The sequence below is a fragment of the Benincasa hispida genome, chromosome 3 (assembly GCF_027475165.1).
Source record: "Benincasa hispida cultivar pf3 chromosome 3, pf3_genome.v1.1, whole genome shotgun sequence".
Lineage (NCBI taxonomy): Eukaryota > Viridiplantae > Streptophyta > Magnoliopsida > Cucurbitales > Cucurbitaceae > Benincasa > Benincasa hispida.
The window spans coordinates 991,731-1,009,294 of record NC_143480.1 but is presented as its reverse complement, the minus strand read 5'-3'; the positions used below and the strand labels follow the sequence as shown (position 1 = coordinate 1,009,294).

The 17,564-nt window shown below is 38.7% G+C and overlaps 1 non-coding gene across 1 annotated transcript; it reads left to right on the top strand.

The window, feature by feature from the left end:
* Positions 1-12,873: 12,873 nt before the first annotated feature.
* On the top strand, positions 12,874-12,980 carry LOC120068815 (small nucleolar RNA R71). Its single transcript, XR_005479366.1, has one exon. It is a non-coding gene; the product is annotated as a small nucleolar RNA R71 (small nucleolar RNA).
* The last annotated feature ends 4,584 nt before the right edge of the window (positions 12,981-17,564 follow it).

Genomic DNA, 17,564 nt, shown 5'->3' with positions numbered 1-17,564 from the left:
CCCATCACAAGTTTTCTTATGCTCGCGCCAAGTATATCGCAAACGCAAGTTTCTCGGGTGATCTGAGGTCGAACTCAGGGACTTGTAGCTAAATGCTATGCGGTAATGTGTATGCGGCGGATGAATAAAAGAATGATGGAGGGTATAAGCTAAATACTACTCCTACTCCTAACTAACAGACAAAGCAATGAGAAGTATGAATGAGAGGTAGAGACACGACAACTGTTGATGTGAAGTAAATGGATGGAAAATAGATAAAATGTGAGGATGTCTTCATCGCAACCCTTAAGAGTGACTGCAAGGGCAACCTCAGCTAACACAAGCTATGTGATCATACTACACACACTTGTGCCTATATCTAGAACGTATGCGATGTGTATGCAAAATGTCAAGAGGCCTTATTCTTAAGTCTCTATTCCTGCTCATGTGCTTTCACACATAAACAAGATGATCGCATACCGCCACCGTATCCTACTTCTTGGATGCATGCAATATCCTCTCCGTAGGGTGGATACGCTTGTAATAGCAAACGGAGCTCATTCCTAAGTTCCCCATTCTTGCTTATGCGTTCTAATCCACTCTCTCAAGTCTTAGATTTGATTTTTAGACTACTCTATCAAGTATGTCTAAATGATGAATGATGCCCTCATAAGACAAGGTAACAACATAAACTTGGCTGACGTAAGATTTTTCCTATCTCTAGTAAACACTGGCTTACATTACTTAATGCGACCAACTACTTACCCTCTTGGGCAGTTGGTTGTTGTTGACTTTACTCATAGACAAGCATTGCGTTCGCCTATAGACAGGCGTTGCTACAGCTTTACACTAAGCAAATAAGGTTTTCTCACACACTCGCACAACGCACACCTTCCGGTAGTTTGCTACATACTTCATATCTATAATCCGCATGACTAAGTATGCGATACTCTAATAGTCTCACTAAGTCATGCAATGAAAATTAAGGATGCTAAGTAAAGAAATATGGAGATGGAATCGAAGGAAACATAGAAATGCATTGAACACACAATGTATTAATTCCTTAATCCAAAATGTAATACAATACAATATAAGAAAAGAAGATAAAATGAAAGGACCAGCTGGAAGCAATGTCTTGCTTCCAGCGGATGTGTGTCAAGGCTGCCGGTGGTGCCATGGAAAGGCGGTGGAGTTGACTCTCTCGAGATCTAGCTCTGGCGAAGGCTCCGATCGTCACTTGGAATGGAGGAAGGAAATGAAGAACTATCAAGCTTTCTTCTCACGTGTTAGTCTGGATCATAGGGATCCACCCTAAGGTGAGCCTCAGGCAAAAAACCCTGAATGATATGAAATTCTGCTCATCGACTTCTATTTATAGAGCTGGATCACCGACAACATTAATGGACTTGCTCTAATTCTGACATTCGCGGCGCTTTAATCCTTTTCTGTATCTATGCTGCTAACGGCGTGGTAGGTGAAATGTCAACATCATCTTTTGATTTTCCCGAGATATGCGTTGATGCCTCAATTCCACCAACCTTGCGTTCATCCCTCTATCATGGTTATCATCGTGTAGCCATAATCTTAAAATGACCGCATTCGCTTGATTACCGCAACTTCTACACGATGATTGCAATCGCTTGACGATCGCAACTTTTATGAGATGGACGCATGCGGTCGATTACCGCAACACCCATTCGTTGATCATATGCATTCGCATTTGCGATGGAGAATTTCTTCGCATGCGGTCGTCTATGTGATAGCTCAGCTTTCGCGTCTGCGTCCACTTCCTGCGTTAGCTATAAAAATAGACAATTGAACGCATAATAATGCATAATAGTGGGTTAGCCGAGATTCTTAATGCTAAACGGCGCAAACTCATTTTCTCATGAATTCCTAACATAATTGCCGCATATTCTGCTTAACAGCCTTCATAATTATAAATAAAAGGTCTAAGATAATGTGCATTTCTGCATGTCATTATGAACGTACTCGATCATTCTTGTGATGGTCTAGGATTCACTGCATGCGATCGGTTCCTGCGATAGCTATAAAAATAGACGTTTTGTCGCAGAATAACGCATAATATTGGATTAGCCGAGATTTTCAATGTTGATCAACGCAAGCTCACTTTTCACATGAATTCTTAGTATAATCACCGCACATTCTACTTGTTAGTCCTCATATTTCTAAATAAAACGCTACAATCACTTGAATTTCTACCAGTACATCTTGCTTTCTCGCCAAGTATAACGAGAACGCAAGTTTCTCGGGGTGATCCAAGGTTGAACTCAGGGACTTGTAACTAAATGTTGCGAAGTAATGAGTTTGTGGCGAAGAATAAAATAATAATGAAGTTAAAGGACTATGCGCTACTCCTACTCCTAACTAAACAAATTAAGCAATGGAAGTATGACTATAAGAGTTAGTAGAGATGATGCTTGATTTTATGATGTGAAAATGTGGATGATATGCGATGGCGAAATTGCGTTGAGCACTCAAGTTTTCTCAGCGGAATCCAAGTGTAAACTCTACTGAGTTTCCTGGTAAGTCCAGGGTTGAACTCAGGGACTTGTGAAAATAGGTTGCGTTGGTAATTTTTAAGAAACTTTGCAGTAACCGGTAACTCAATTAATTGTTGGTTTGTTGTTGATTGCGTTAATGAAAAATAAATAAATGCGACGGATTTGAGAAAATTCAGTTGTGTGATAGATGCACTGAGTATATGGATGAACGGGTTGAGAAGATCTTTAGCTAGCGTTACTTGGGAATGCATCAGAATATGCGATCATGCTACAACCATGCACCGTAAGTCATTTTCCAATGCAAATGCGATGCTCCTTAAGTCTAGGACGCATGTGTTGAATGCAAAAGTGTCCATAAAGCTTATCCTTAAGTCTCTACTCTTTCCCTATGCGATGATGCAAAATGCATAAAAGCAAGGTGTCCGCAGACAATCATATCCTATCTCTAGGATGCATGCGATGCGTTAATAGCAAATAGTGCTTATTCCTAAGCTTCCATCTCTTGATCATGTGTTCTAATCTGACTCTCCCGAGCCTAGATTCTAATCTAACCTTCCCAAGCCTAGATCCTGTCCTTAGACTACCCTCCTAAGTATCTCTAATGGACGAATGAAGCATACATAATACAAGATAATTGCATAGAATGAAGATTCCCTAGTTGTGCTAGCTAAGTGCTTCTCAACCCATTCAACTGATTTAGCTACTCATGCGTAAATAACAGAGAGTGAACAGATATAAAGAAATAAATTCCATTTCGATAAATGAGTTGAGTATAAAATAAAAATGGAAGATGAAGATATAGAGATCCTGGTAGCAATTCCTTGCTGACCGAGGCTTTTACACTGTAAGTCTTATTCGGCTCCAAAGATGTTCCTGCTTCCACAGGCGTCGACCCTCTCTCTGTTCTTAAAGCTTCCGGCGCTCTCCCAAGCTTATCGGAACGATCTGTCGGCATAACATTCTTCTCTCTCGTCCACCTTAAAATAAAAGAAAATCTAAGAATAAGGCTAAACTATGAACAGACTTCTGAACTGGTGGAACGGTGAACACCTTTTCTGAAGAATGCCTTTGGTATTTATAGAATATCCAGGGTGAACGACGACTTCTCTCTCATGATTGCATAGATGGGACGACTTTAATTCCCTGACTGATGCGCCGAATATTTGTCACCGAAAAGTTGAATGTACTTGTTATTGTTAGCAGCTGTCAACTTAATTCGGATTCGACTGTCATCAATTTTCTATCCTATCGTGATTAATTATGCCTTTCACCCAGATGCGCCCACCAAGTTGTACTGATCAGGTTGCGACAATCCTTCTTGAGCAAATCTTGCGAGCACAATCACCGCAAAGTCTTGCGGTAATACTGCGCTCAACCAATGATTTCCTATGATCGCAATTTCTGCCTTGCGTCAATGCATATTCTGCATAAAAACACACACTACAAGAATTTTGGGCTTTAATGTCGATTGACCATGACGCATTAAGTAAATAAGTCAAAGTCTTCCTACCAAATCTTTCAAATAAATTTGTTGAATGTAATTACACAATTAAATGAAAGGATAGTGATATCTTTTATCTTGTTAGCTAAATTAAATTTAACAACTATGTAGTTTAAAAAAAAAATGTATGGGCACATATTTTGCTCTTAATGTCTCATTTTCCTAGAACTGTTGCATGTAGTCCTTTAGTAAAACTTGATATGAATAAGATTCAGAGAGTAACAACGAAATTCAAAGGTAAGAGATATAAATCAACAATTATTATCACTAAACAAGAACATGATGAGAAGGGGGTTGAGAACCTTGTGAACTTGTAAAGAAAATGTCTCAATGTTGGAGGCATGTTGTTACTTTATGTATTTTGGCATGAAATTTTTGTTCTTATGTTTACGCCTCTCAACTGTTTGTGTAAATGTCTCAATGAAAGTCAGCTATGGTTTCACTCCAATATGTCTCTCTGCTCCTAGATTTTGGACTTTTTATGTGTCTATGGCCTTTGAAATTCGATTTGATTAATGGTTTTGTTGTATATGATACATTTGTTGAATTACTTGAAGTTCTAGTGCATAATTACTTGCTACCTTTTGTGATAACATCCTTAAGAAAGGTAGGAGTGAGAAGTTGAGTGATGAAGCAATTAAGGAGGCACTTGAGAAGGTTATTTTTACTGTGATTTGGTGTATCTCATTTGGATGTGTTTTTACTGTGTACTGCAGAAGTTATTTATCTTCTGCTTTCCTTCTGTGAGAGATTACCAACAGAAATGTTATGTACATCCAAAGAGGAAGTTCCAAGGATTAATAATTTTATCCTTAAAATCCTTGGCCATTGGATTAAAGAGATCACTGATTTTGTGCAACACAGTTCATCCACGATTGATATTAATGAATCTAAATTGGCTATTTTATGGGGTGTTATTCATTGTTGTCCATATATTGTAAAATTTCAAGCCAATTCATCCTTACTAGTGGACTTGATTGATGCACTTGATCGACTTTGTACTGTTGAAGGTAAAGTTTAATCATCTAATATGAGAGTGGTTTATTTTATCTTATTTTCTTTATGACAGTGATATTGATTAGATGGGTGTATAAGATTATCATAATAAGTACCCATTGCTCTTATACAACAAGTGGAAAGGTGCTTCTTCTAGTTGAATATGGTTTTGATATTTTTTTTTTTTTTTTTTTTGCACATGCATACCCAGACTAGATATGTAAGATATGGCTATGGTTATCTTTATTGCACTAGTTGAGGCTACTCCCACTTTTAGGTGCTCGGTTTTATTTTTCTCTTTAAGAATTACAGTTGAATTTATTCATGCTCTTTTAGGTGACATATTTGGCATCCCTAAAGAGAATTTGGAAAGAATAATTGGTGTCACCATAGGTTCTTACCTTAAGTTGCTCTCTAGTGAGAAGCTTGGGCTTGAAGAATTAAACAGACTTGTGTACCTTGCCAAAAGATATAGCTCATGTTCACAAGTCTTGGTAGCTGTAGCTAATTATTTGGATTTTATTTATGGCTAAGTTGGAAATTTTGCATTCTAGACAATTTTTTCTATCTTCTAATCATTATTTCATCTCCAACCTTGGTTGTTGGAAGCATGTAGTATTCCCTTAACCATGTTAATTGTGCGATTCATGCTTTTTAAAATGCCTTTCAATCTTGCCTCTTGAGGTTTGAAATATATATGCGCATACATATTCAAGCTGATGGAAAATAATGTTATAACATTGTCATTGGGTCATGTTTCATGTTTATGTTGAAAGCCTGTACTAATTTGAGACATTGCAAGTCTTATGGTAATGTCTAAACTTATGATTATCTAGGTTGCAACCTCATTGAACTCTACTGAGTGTTTTGTTCTGCAATCCGGCTCTTCTGTTTTCTCTTGGCATGGTAACCAAAGTACATTTGAGCAGCAACAGTTAGTTGGCAAAAGTTGCTGAGTTTCTAAGGGTAAGGTCTCAAACATTTTATCCATTTATATATATATATATATATATAATCTTCCATTGCATGTGTTACGCTTACGCTCAAACCTTTGTTATTTGTGATCCCTTGAACAACAATGGTCAAACAAAGATGACTATAACCAGACACTGCTGAAGCTGGGGGGTCTGTTCAAGAAGAATTATTAAGGGATCCATACTTACCAAGTGGAGGGACAGTAAACTCATAATGTGTAAAATCATAATCTTTGTATTACTTGTAATTTGTGTTTTTAAGGCCTGAATTATTGTACGCCTTTTAAATTATAATTCTATAGCAGAATTTGCGGATTAAATGTAATAGATTTACAATCCATACATGAATAATATGTCATAGCCATAGCGTTCGATGATGATGTGTCATGTTATACTTTTTTATCGAAAAAATGGATTTGGCAAGGGAACTTTAAAAAACAGATAATAATTGATAAAACGGATAGATTTGGGCTTCAATGTCGGTTAAGAATTAAAAAAACAGGCTTTAATGTCGGTAAGGATGTGTTATGGTGTTACTGAAGCTCTTTAATGTTGGTTTAAAATCGACATTAAAGGGCTTTAATAACACTATCTTTAATGTCGGATGCCAACCGACATTAAAGCCCTTTAATGTCAGTTTAAAATCGACATTAAAGCCCAAATTTCTTCTAGTGACAAAAATCAATTATTCCTATGCGATGAACGCATGCAGCTGCAATATAATAAACTTACTGCTTTTTGGACGCAATTTAACATATTTTATCAACGCAAGCTAGCATTGTTTAAGTAGTTAGCACTACGATAACGTGCATTTCTGCCCGTTATCACAACCCCAAATTTAAACAATGCTTGTCCTCAAGCATAAGCTAAAGATTTCCTTTAGCAAGTCGACCGCAATGTTTTTTTCCTAGATTTCTCAAGGAAACTTCGTTCAAATCCTATATACCAAAATTTCCTTAAGCCTTTTTCAAATCTCTTCTTAAAATATTTCTAAGACCTAGGGATGACAAGCTTAACCTTTAAAAAGACTTTACTAAATTCCGAAACATCGCATGATTTATTTTAGAAAGAAATTTTCTACCGAGGTGTCAAATGATTTTATCCTTGTATATTTCTTGACATTATTATTTTTTTCTAACCTTGCGCTGATCCAAGTGTCTTGCCTTCATTTGGCTTGCCCCCACGTGTGTCATGTGGGCATCCAACTACGAGCAATGCGCTCTTTTTCAGACTAAACTCATACCTACTTGGCAGTGGAGTTGCGGTCATTTATTTATGCGTTGATCCCGATGACTTACTTTCGTTTTGGCTTGGCCCCACGTGTGTCATGCAAACATCTAACTACGGGTAAATTCCTTTTACAACTTAACTTTTATCAACATGGGTTTTCCATTGCGTTGATAGTGAAATTATTATTCTCAAAATTTTTCTCTTTTCTCCTTTTTTGTTTTAAAAAAAAATAGCAAAGTCAAAAATAAATACCTCACCACTAAATTTAAAATATGGCAATGTCCTTATTGCTAAAAGATTGAGAGGCATGCGATGTTCTTAGAAAGCTTTATAAAGAGAGTTTGAAAGAAAGCAAGCAAACCCCTAACTTCTAGAAATATTTTATGAGGTGACAATTTTAGAGTTAAGTTGACTCTAGTATATACGAAAGAAATAGAAGCTGTTTTTCATCATTGAAATCATAATTGGCAAAGAGATAACATGCGATAACGTACTAAATTTATCCATGTCAAATGATTGTTGTAATCAAAGAGGATGTGGTGATAAAACTTTTAAAACTAAAATGCAGTGTGATAGCGCAAAATTTGAAATAAAGTGAAGGAAAAGTACAACCCTCAAATTTGCGTTGTCGCCCGCATTATGTATTGTTGCATCCTTCTTTGCGGTGATCTATCTTCTTTGGATTGCGATGACGAAGTAAGATAAAATGCTTCTTCGTGTAACACCTCCCTAATCCTCTGCCTCGATCGATGTAAAAAAACTGTGAGAGGGTCAAATGATTTTAAACAAAACAACATGTTTTTTTTTATATAGAATAAGAGTAGATAAAGTTGAAAATATATGGTGTAATGAAAATTCAGAGTAGTAGAGAAAAGTTGAAGATTCCATGGTTCCAAAACTTACGTCTTTGATGAATTTCGATCGTCTGATAGCACAGGGAACACCTACTTCTTTCTTCATTCAAGGTTTCTTAGTTCCACGGACTTGACTTGGCGATGTCAGCCTTCTCCATGATACGCTTTTACTCGTTGCCCATTAACTTTAAACGTACGACTCTCGTCTTCGGTAATCAGATCCACCGCACCATGTTGGAATATTTCTTTAATGATGAATGGTCCGGACCAGCATGATTTTAACTTGCCAGGAAAGAGTCGTAGTCTTGAATTGAAGAGCAAGGCCTTTTGCCCGACTTGGAGGTTCTTACCGCATATGTGTTTTTCGTGCCAGCACTTGATGCACTCCTTATAAATCTTCGCGTTCTCATATGCGTTAATCCTCTATTCTTCTAGCTCGATCAGTTGCATTTTTCGCACTTTTCCTGCTTTTTTCAAATCAAAGTTCAGCTTCTTTACCGCCCACGGTGCCTTATATTCCAGCTCTAGAGGCAAATGACACGCCTTACTAAATACCAACGCATATGGGGACATACCTATAGGTGTTTTAAATCCAGTCTAGTATGCCCACAACGCATCGTCGAGCTTTGTTGCCCAATCTTTTTGTGAAGGCATACTACCTTCTCAAGTATCAGCTTAATTTCTCGATTGGATACCTCGGCTTGACCATTCGTCTGCGGATGGTATGCAGTGGCCATCTTGTGAAGAATGTTATATTTGCGCAGCAACTTCTTAACAGTATGGTTGACAAAGTGGGACCCTTCATCAGTTATGATGGCACGTGGGGTGCCAAAACGAGTGAAAATATGTTTCTTCAGGAATTGGGAGACTACCGCTCCATCGCTCGTGGCGCATGCCATTGCCTCTACCCACTTGGATACATAATCAACGGCTAATAAAATATAATTTTTACCATTCGAGGGAGGGAATGGTCCCATGAAATCAATACCCAACACGTCGAACAATTCAAGCTCCAAAATGGTGTTCATCGGCATTGCATGTTTCCATGAAATGTTACCTGTGCGTTGGCATCGATCACACTTCATGACATAGTCAGCTACATCCTTAAACAATGTAGGCCAAAAGAATCCACTCTGTAAAACCTTAGCTGCGGTGTGCTGCTCTCCAAAGTGCCCACCATATGGTGAGTCGTGACATTACGATAGTATGCATTGTTGAGCAGCATTTGATATGCATAATCGAAGGGTTTGGTATGCCCCTCATTTTTACAGATTCGGCTCATCCCAATAATAATATCGACATTCATGTTTGAGCTTCTTCTATTGGTGGTAGGTATAATCTTCTGGAAATTGTCCGCAAACCAAATAGTTGACTATGTCAGCATACCAAGGCAATTCTTCAATATGGAACAGTTGCTCATCCGGGAACATTACACTCACCTCTGATTCATTGCGGTCAATTTCAGGGTTTTCCAATCTAGACAAGTGATCCGCAACTTGGTTCTTTGTCCCCTTCCGGTCAATTATTTCTATGTCAAATTCTTGAAGGAGGAGAACCCATCTGATCAACCTCGGCTTTGTGTCCTTCTTTGTCATTAAGTACTTTATGGCCGAGTGATCAGTATGGATGAGTACCTTTGTTCCCAATAGAAATGCTCGAAATTTTTCCAACGCAAAAAATTACCGCCAGAAGCTCTTTCTCTGTGGTGGTATAATTTGTTGAGCAGGATTTAATGTTTTACTCGCATATGCGGCGAGATGCAAGATTGTTTTTCTCTTTTGTGCCAAAGCTGCTCCCATCGCATACCCACTTGCATCACATATTATTTCAAAAGGAAGTGTCAAGTCCAGTGCAATCAACACGGGTGCGGTAATCAGCGCGTTCTTCAAAACTCTGAATGCGTTGAGGCAATTGTCATCAAAATCAAATCTTCTGTCAGCCTCTAACAATGCACTCGGTGGTTGCGCTATTTTGGAAAAATCTTTGACAAAGCCTCTGTAGAATCCAGCGTGCCCCAAGAAGCTTCGTACAACCTTCATGCTTATTGAAGGTGGAAGTTTTTCAATTGCTTCAATTTTTGCTTTATCCACCTCCAACCCATCCCGAGAAACCTTATGCCCCAACACTATGCCCTTCTTTACCATGAAATGGCATTTTTCCCAGTTAAGCACCACCTTTGTCTCTTCGCATCTCTTCAGTATCTTCTCCAAGTTGGCGAGACAGACTTCATAAATGTTCCCATAAACAGAGAAGTTGTCCATAAAGATTTCGACAGAGTCATCAAGATAGTTTGAAAAGATAGCCATCATGCACCTTTGGAATGTGCTTGGCACATTGCAGAGGCCAAACGGCATGCGGCGAAAAGCAAAGGTCCCATATGGGCAGGTGAATGTGGTCTTGTCTTGGTCTTCTGAAGCTATCATAATTTGGTTGTACCTGGCATAACCATCCAGAAAGCAGTAAAAGTCATTTCCAGCTAGACAGTCTAGCATTTGATCAATGAATGGCAGAGGGAAATGATCTTTATTTGTGGCCGCATTCAGCTTGCGATAGTCCATGCAAATGCGCCACCCAGTAATGGTTCTTTGCGGTATTAGTTCATTGTTTTCGTTCGGGACTACCTTCATGCCACCCTTTTTCGGCACACACTGCATGGGGCTAACCCACGTGCTATCTGCTATAGGATAGATAATGCCCGCATCTAACCATTTAATGATCTCCTTTTTAACGACTTCTTTCATCGCAGGGTTGAGTCTGCATTAATGTTCGATTGTTTCCTTGTGGTCCTCTTTAAAACGAATGTCGTGCATACAGTACACTGGGCTAATTCCTCTAATGTCAGCGAGCGTCCAACCAATTGCTCGAACATGTTTCCTTAGAATGCTCATCAACGTATTCTTCTGGTCTTCGTTGAGCTCAGAGGAAATAGTATCTGGCAGCTTCTCGTTCTGCGCCAAAAATGCGTACTTTAGATGGATCGGTAGGGTCTTTAATTCCAGTGTTGGTGGTTTTACTAGGGATGGTTGCGTAGATTTTCTCTCTTCTTTTTCTGTTGGCTTTCCTTCTTGGTCTGCGATCGTCTCTTCTTCCTTGCTTGTTTTTGTTATGATCGCATTCCAGGCAGCAACGGATGTGTTGGCATCCTCTTCTTCATTCTCTTCATCAAACTTTTCTTCTTTAATAAAATTCTAGTCATCATCTGAGTCATGCACTTCATTCGGAAACTTCATGCCACAAATTATGTTGAACTTGAGCTTCTGTCCGTTGATGCTCAAAGTGATCTCCCCTTTATGCACATCAATCTGGGCATGACCTGTTGATAAAAATTGTCGTCCCAGTATGATGGGTACATCTTTGTCGGCCTCATAATTCAAAATGATGAAATCGGTTGGTAGGATAAATTTGTCAATGGTGATCAGCACATCCTTCACCTTTCCCTCTAGATGCACCAGAGATCGATCGGCTAGTTGGAGAGTTACAGTCGTGGGCACAAGTTTCCCCGCATTCAGCTGCTTAAAGATCGACAGAGGCATCAAATTGATGTTGGCTCCAAGGTCACACAAGGCTTGCTCGATGTACAGTCCTCCGATGGAGCAAGAGATAGTAAAGCTCCTAGGATCGCTCATCTTCAGTGGAATTATTGATTTTGAACTTTGTGTTAATGCCACCGTGGCAAACTTACCAGCTCCCCTCTTCTTAATTACCATATCCTTCAGAAACTTTACGTAGGCAGACATCTCCTCAATCAATTCACTGAAAGGAATATTAATATGTAATTGCTTTAACATAGACAGAAAGCGTTGGTACTGTACCTCTTTCATTCTTTTTCTTTCTAAGTCTCTGCGAGAAAGGGGGTAACTGCACTTTCACGGTCTCCGTCTTAGTTGGCTTTGAGGTCGACGCATCCTCTGACTCTACTGCTTCTTTTTCTCTTTCTTCTTCTTGCGTCATCGCAATTTCAGGATCTGTCGCAATGGGAGCTGTTCAACTAAGCTCTTTCTTTTCTCCCTTCACAGTTTTCCCACTCCGCAATGTCACAACCTGACATTGCTCTTTACCTAATCCCCCTGGGTTGCGTGGGAGTTCTGTTGAACTCGAAAAAGCCCCTTGCACTCTACTCTTTAGCTCATTTGCAATTTGACCCATCTGTAACTCTAGATTGCGGATGGACGTAGCCTGACTTTGAAGCACAATTTCATTTTTCTCTATGTATTGCTTCAACAGGCTCTCCAATGAGGATGATTATGGTAGTTGCGAGCTATTTGATTGATTGCTTGTCTGACCGTTGTTGCGTGGGAAAAATCCTTGTGGCCCTTCTTTCTGCGCCACGGATTGGAAATTCTGTTGTTGATTCTTCCATGCAAAATTGGGGTGGTTTCTCCACCCGGGGTTATAGGTATTTGAAAAGGGATTAATTTTTACAAAGTAAACGGACTGTGGATTTTGGGGTCATTCCTCCATCGCGTGCCCATCACCGCAAGTCGCACACCTTGCGTTGTTTTGACTAATTGCATTGATTTACCTGGTTTGCGGTGTTGGGTTGCTGATCACAATTCCCTAGATTAAGTTCATCATTGCGGTCATCTGATTTTGTAGTGAAGCAATAGCACCATTACTTGCGTCATTGTCTTTGATTCTCAATCTTTGGTCACACTCTCTCCAATCCTCGTGGTTTCTGGAGATGCGATCCAAGATAATCTTCGCCTTGTCATACGTCTTATCAAGCAGACCACCAGTGGCTGCCACATTGACAACGGTCTACGAAGCGGGATTCAAACCATGATAAAAAAAATTCCATCTGAAGGCAGTGTGGCAAACCATTGTGTGGACAATCCCTGACCAACCTCTTAAACCTCGCCTAGGCATCGTTGAGCGATTCGTCTATGTCTTGTTCAAAATTTGTAATTAGTTTCCTTCGTCTGACATTCTCAGTAGGTGGAAAGTATTTCTTCATAAACTTCTCCACGACTTGTTCTCATGAAGTAATCTCTCCCGGCTCGAGAGAATACGCCAATTTTCTTGCCTGATCACAAAGAGAAAATGGGAATAAAGTTAGTTGAACTTCTTCGGCAGAGATGTTCGGGAACACAAAAATATTGCAGATTTCGATAAACCTATGGAGGTAGGCGTGCGGGTCCTCGCCACGCTGGCCTCCGAATTGTCTTGCAGTCTCGATCATCTGCAGCATCACCGGTTTCATTTCAAATTTACTTCCATCGAGGGAAGGCCTCATGATTCCTGGAGAGAAATCATAGAGGTTTGGCGATGCATAGTCCCTTATGGGTCTATTGCGATCGTTTACTAGCAGGATTGGATTCGCCATGACATTATTTTCATTTGGTGCTCCGTTTCCAGGCTGCTCCGCCATCTCTTCTTTATCTGATTGTTGTTGTTGGTGGTGGTCTCTTAATCTCCATCTAAACGTCCTCTCAATCTCCAGGTCGTAATTCTCCAGAGATTGAGAGTCTGCAAAGAAATCAAAAAAATTATCGTTAGCACACTATTTTGCCCAAGTCCCCGGCAACAGTGTTAAAAACTTGATGCTTGATTTTATGTTGTGAAAATGTGGGTGATATGCGATGGTGAAATTGCGTTAAGCACTTAAGTTTCCTCAATGGAATCCAAGTGTAAACTTCACTGAGTTTCCTGGTAAGTCCAGGGTCGAACTCATTGACTTGTGAAAACAGGTTGCGTTGGTAATTTTTAGGAAACTTTGTGGTAACCGGTAACTCAATTAATTGTTGGTTTGTTGTTGATTGCATTAATGAAAAATAAACAAATGCGACGAATTTGAGAAAAGTCAGTTGTGTGATAGATGCACTGAGTATGGGGATGAACGGGTTGAGAAGATCTTTAGCTAGCATTACTTGGGAATGCGTTAGACTATGCGATCATGCTACAACCATGCACCACAAGTCATTTTCCAATGTAAATGCGATACTCCTAAGTCTAGGACGCATGTGTTGAATGCAAAAGTGTCCATAGAGCTTATCCCTAAGTCTCTACTCTTTCCTTATACGATGATACAAAATGCATAAAAGCAAGGTGACCGCAGACAATCATATCCTATCTCTAGGATGCATGCAATGCGTTAATAGCAAATAGTGTTTATTCCTAAGCTCCTATCTCTTGATTATGCATTCTAATCTGACTCTCTCGAGCCTAGATTCTAACCTAACCTTCCCAAGCCTAGATCCTGTCCTTAGACTACCCCCCTCCCCCTCCGAGTATCTCTAATGAACGAATGAAGCATACATAATACAACATAATCGCATAGAATGAAGATTCCCTAGTTGTGCTAGCTAAGTGCTTCTCAACCCATTCAACTGATTTAGCTACTCATGTGTAAATAACAGAGAGTGAACAAATATAGAGAAGTAAATTCCATTTCGATAAATGAGTTGAGTACAAAATAATAATGGAAGATGAAGGTATAGAGAGCCTAGTAGCAATTCCTTGCTGACCGAGGTTTTTACACTGTAAGTCTCTATTCGGCTCCAAAGATGTTCCTGCTTCTGCAGGCGTCGGCCCTCTCTCTATCCTTAAAGCTTCCAGCACTCTCGTAAGCTTATCGAAAGGATCTGTCGGCACAACCTTCTTCTCTCTCGTCCGCCTTAAAATAAAAGAAAATCTAAGAACAAGTCTAAACTATGAACAGACTTCCGAACTGGTGGAACGGTGAACCCCTTTTCTGAAAGATGTTTTGGTATTTATAGAACATCCAGTGTGAACGGTGGCTTCTCTCTCATGATTGTATAGATGGGACGGTTTTAATTCCTTAATTGATGCGCCGAATATTTGTCACCGAAAAGCTGAATGTACTTGTTATCATTAGCGGCTGTCAACTTAATTCGGATTCGACTGTCATAAACTTTCTGTCCCATCGTGATTAATTATGCCTTTCACCCAAATGCGCCCATTATTTGCGCTGATCAAGTTGTGGCAATCCTTCTTGAACAAATGTTGCGAGCACAATTACCGCAAAGCCTTGCAGTAATGCTACGCTCGACCAATGATTTCCTATGATCGCAATTTTCGCCTTACGTTAACGCATATTCTGCATAAAAACACAAAAATCAATTGTTCCTATGCGATGAACGTATGCGACCGCAATATAATAAACTTACTGCTTTTTGGACGCAATTTAACATATTTTATCAACACAAATCAGCATTGTTTAAGAAGTTAGCACTATGATAACATGCATTTCTGCCCGTTATCAAGAGACGCGACAACTGTTAACGCGTAATAAAATGCATGAAAAAATAGATAAAATGGTGGAGGGGGTGACTTCACCGCATCATTAAGCTTGATCGCAAGGGTAATCCCAGCTAGCACAAGTTATGCAATCATGCTATACACAAATATATACATGCGATGCATATGCGAAAATGTCGATAGAACTTATTTCTAAGTTTCTACTCTTGCCTATGCGATGACTAATGCATACATAAAACAAGGTGACCACATACCACCATATCCTATTTCTAGGGCGCATGTGATTTGTAAATAGCAGATAGAACTTATGTCTAAGTTTCTACTTCTTGCTTATGCAATTCTAATCCGACTCTCTCAAGCCTAGATTCTATCTTTAGACTACTCTCTCAAGTATGTCCAAAGAGTGAATGATGCATGCATAAGATAAGATGATCACACAAAACATGGTTGACATAAGATTATTCCTATCTCTGGGAACATTGCTTACTTTGCTTAATGGTTCCACTACTACTTACCCTCTCGGACAGTTAGTCGCCATTGATAAGCTCATAGACAAGCGTTGCTTCAGATTCGCACTAAGCAAAGAGGATTTACTCACTACACTCGCGCAACACACACCTCTCAGCAATTTGCTACATGCTTCATATATCTATGTCACATGATTAAGTATGCGATACTCTTGCAATCTTACTTAGTTCGTTGTAATGAAAGTATAAAAAAGAAGATAATGAATATGGAGTCGAAGGAAATAAAGAGATGAATTGCTTACAAAATGTATTAATGTCTTAAGCTGAAATGTAATACAATATAGAGATAAAAAAAGAAGTGGAGGGCTAGATGTAGGAATCTCTTGCTTCCATCAGATGTGTGTCAATGTTGTCGGTGGTGCCATGGATGGGCGGTGGAGTAGTCTCTCTCGAGATCTATCTCTGGGAGAACAACGGTCGTCACTCGGAATGGATTGAAGGAATGAAAAATTCTCAAAGAATGTCTTCTCACGCTCTCATCTGTGATCACAAGGATCTGCCTAAGGCAGAAACTCGGATATCTTGAATTTAGGCTCTAGGAAGCACAGACACTTCTAATTGTGCAGAGAATCGATATCAGATATGGGTACTATACGAATACATCCATATACGTGGTAGATATGTGTCTGATATGTGATTTGAAGTATCTGATTATTTTATTTTTATTTTTAATTTCCAGATACGTGCATCTACTTCCTGATACGTGAAGGGGATACATGGGTCAAATTTTTTTTTCTATCAAATTTAAGCCCAACCACTTAAAAAGTCTAACCCACAAAACATTTTATTTTAATGCATGTTTAGGAGTGATTTTGAAATCATCAAAAATCACTTTTTCATTTTTAAAATCACTCGAAAACACACTTTTAATTACTCAAAATTAGTTTAGTTTTCAATTTTACACTTTTAAATGCAATTTTCAAATCATCAAAACTAGTTTTGAAGGATTAAACATGTTTCATGGTGATTTTGAAAATGACAGAAGTGATTTCAACCATTTTAAAATCACTTCCAAACATAAAAGTCCACTTAAATTGAGCAATCCAAAACAAAATAAATTAAAAATGATAAAAACATAAAAAATTAAAAAAAAAAACCCAAAATGTAATCATATCTTTATTCTTCCCTTCTCTCTCATGATTTACACCCCTTTCATCCTCAACTTCATTCCTCAATCTTCATCTTCTACTTATTTCCTATTGTCTACTCCAATCGCTCAACATTACTGGACTTTTCAAGTTTTCACTCTTTTCTTAAATCTATTTTAATCTATATTAAAATAAGTATTATAGCAATTAATTAGACATTGTATATATATACGTATTTTCAATGTGTCTGTATCTTAGTTTTTTATAAATTAACGTATCGTCGTATCGTATCGTATCCGTATCATGTATCCGTATCTATGTCTTTGATTCTTAGGAACTACAATAGCTAAGTCAAGGGAAAATTTATTTATGCTAGTCTCTGGGGATGATACCCTAATTTAACTGGAAATTTATTACTTCGATACATACACTTGCGTTGGTATCAACGACCTGCTTTGTAATTGTTACAATTATTGTAAAGTGTTACAAATGATTTAATTCTAATCATTCATGTGGAGACATGTGAGTGGGGATATCCTATACAAAGAGTTTGTATAAGACCGAACCACGGAATGATTAGTCTCTCTTTATAATACTATTACTTAAAGAGACTTACATTTCACTAGGATGACCACAGGGGATTTGACCTTAATCCTAAGTGAGTTGTAAACT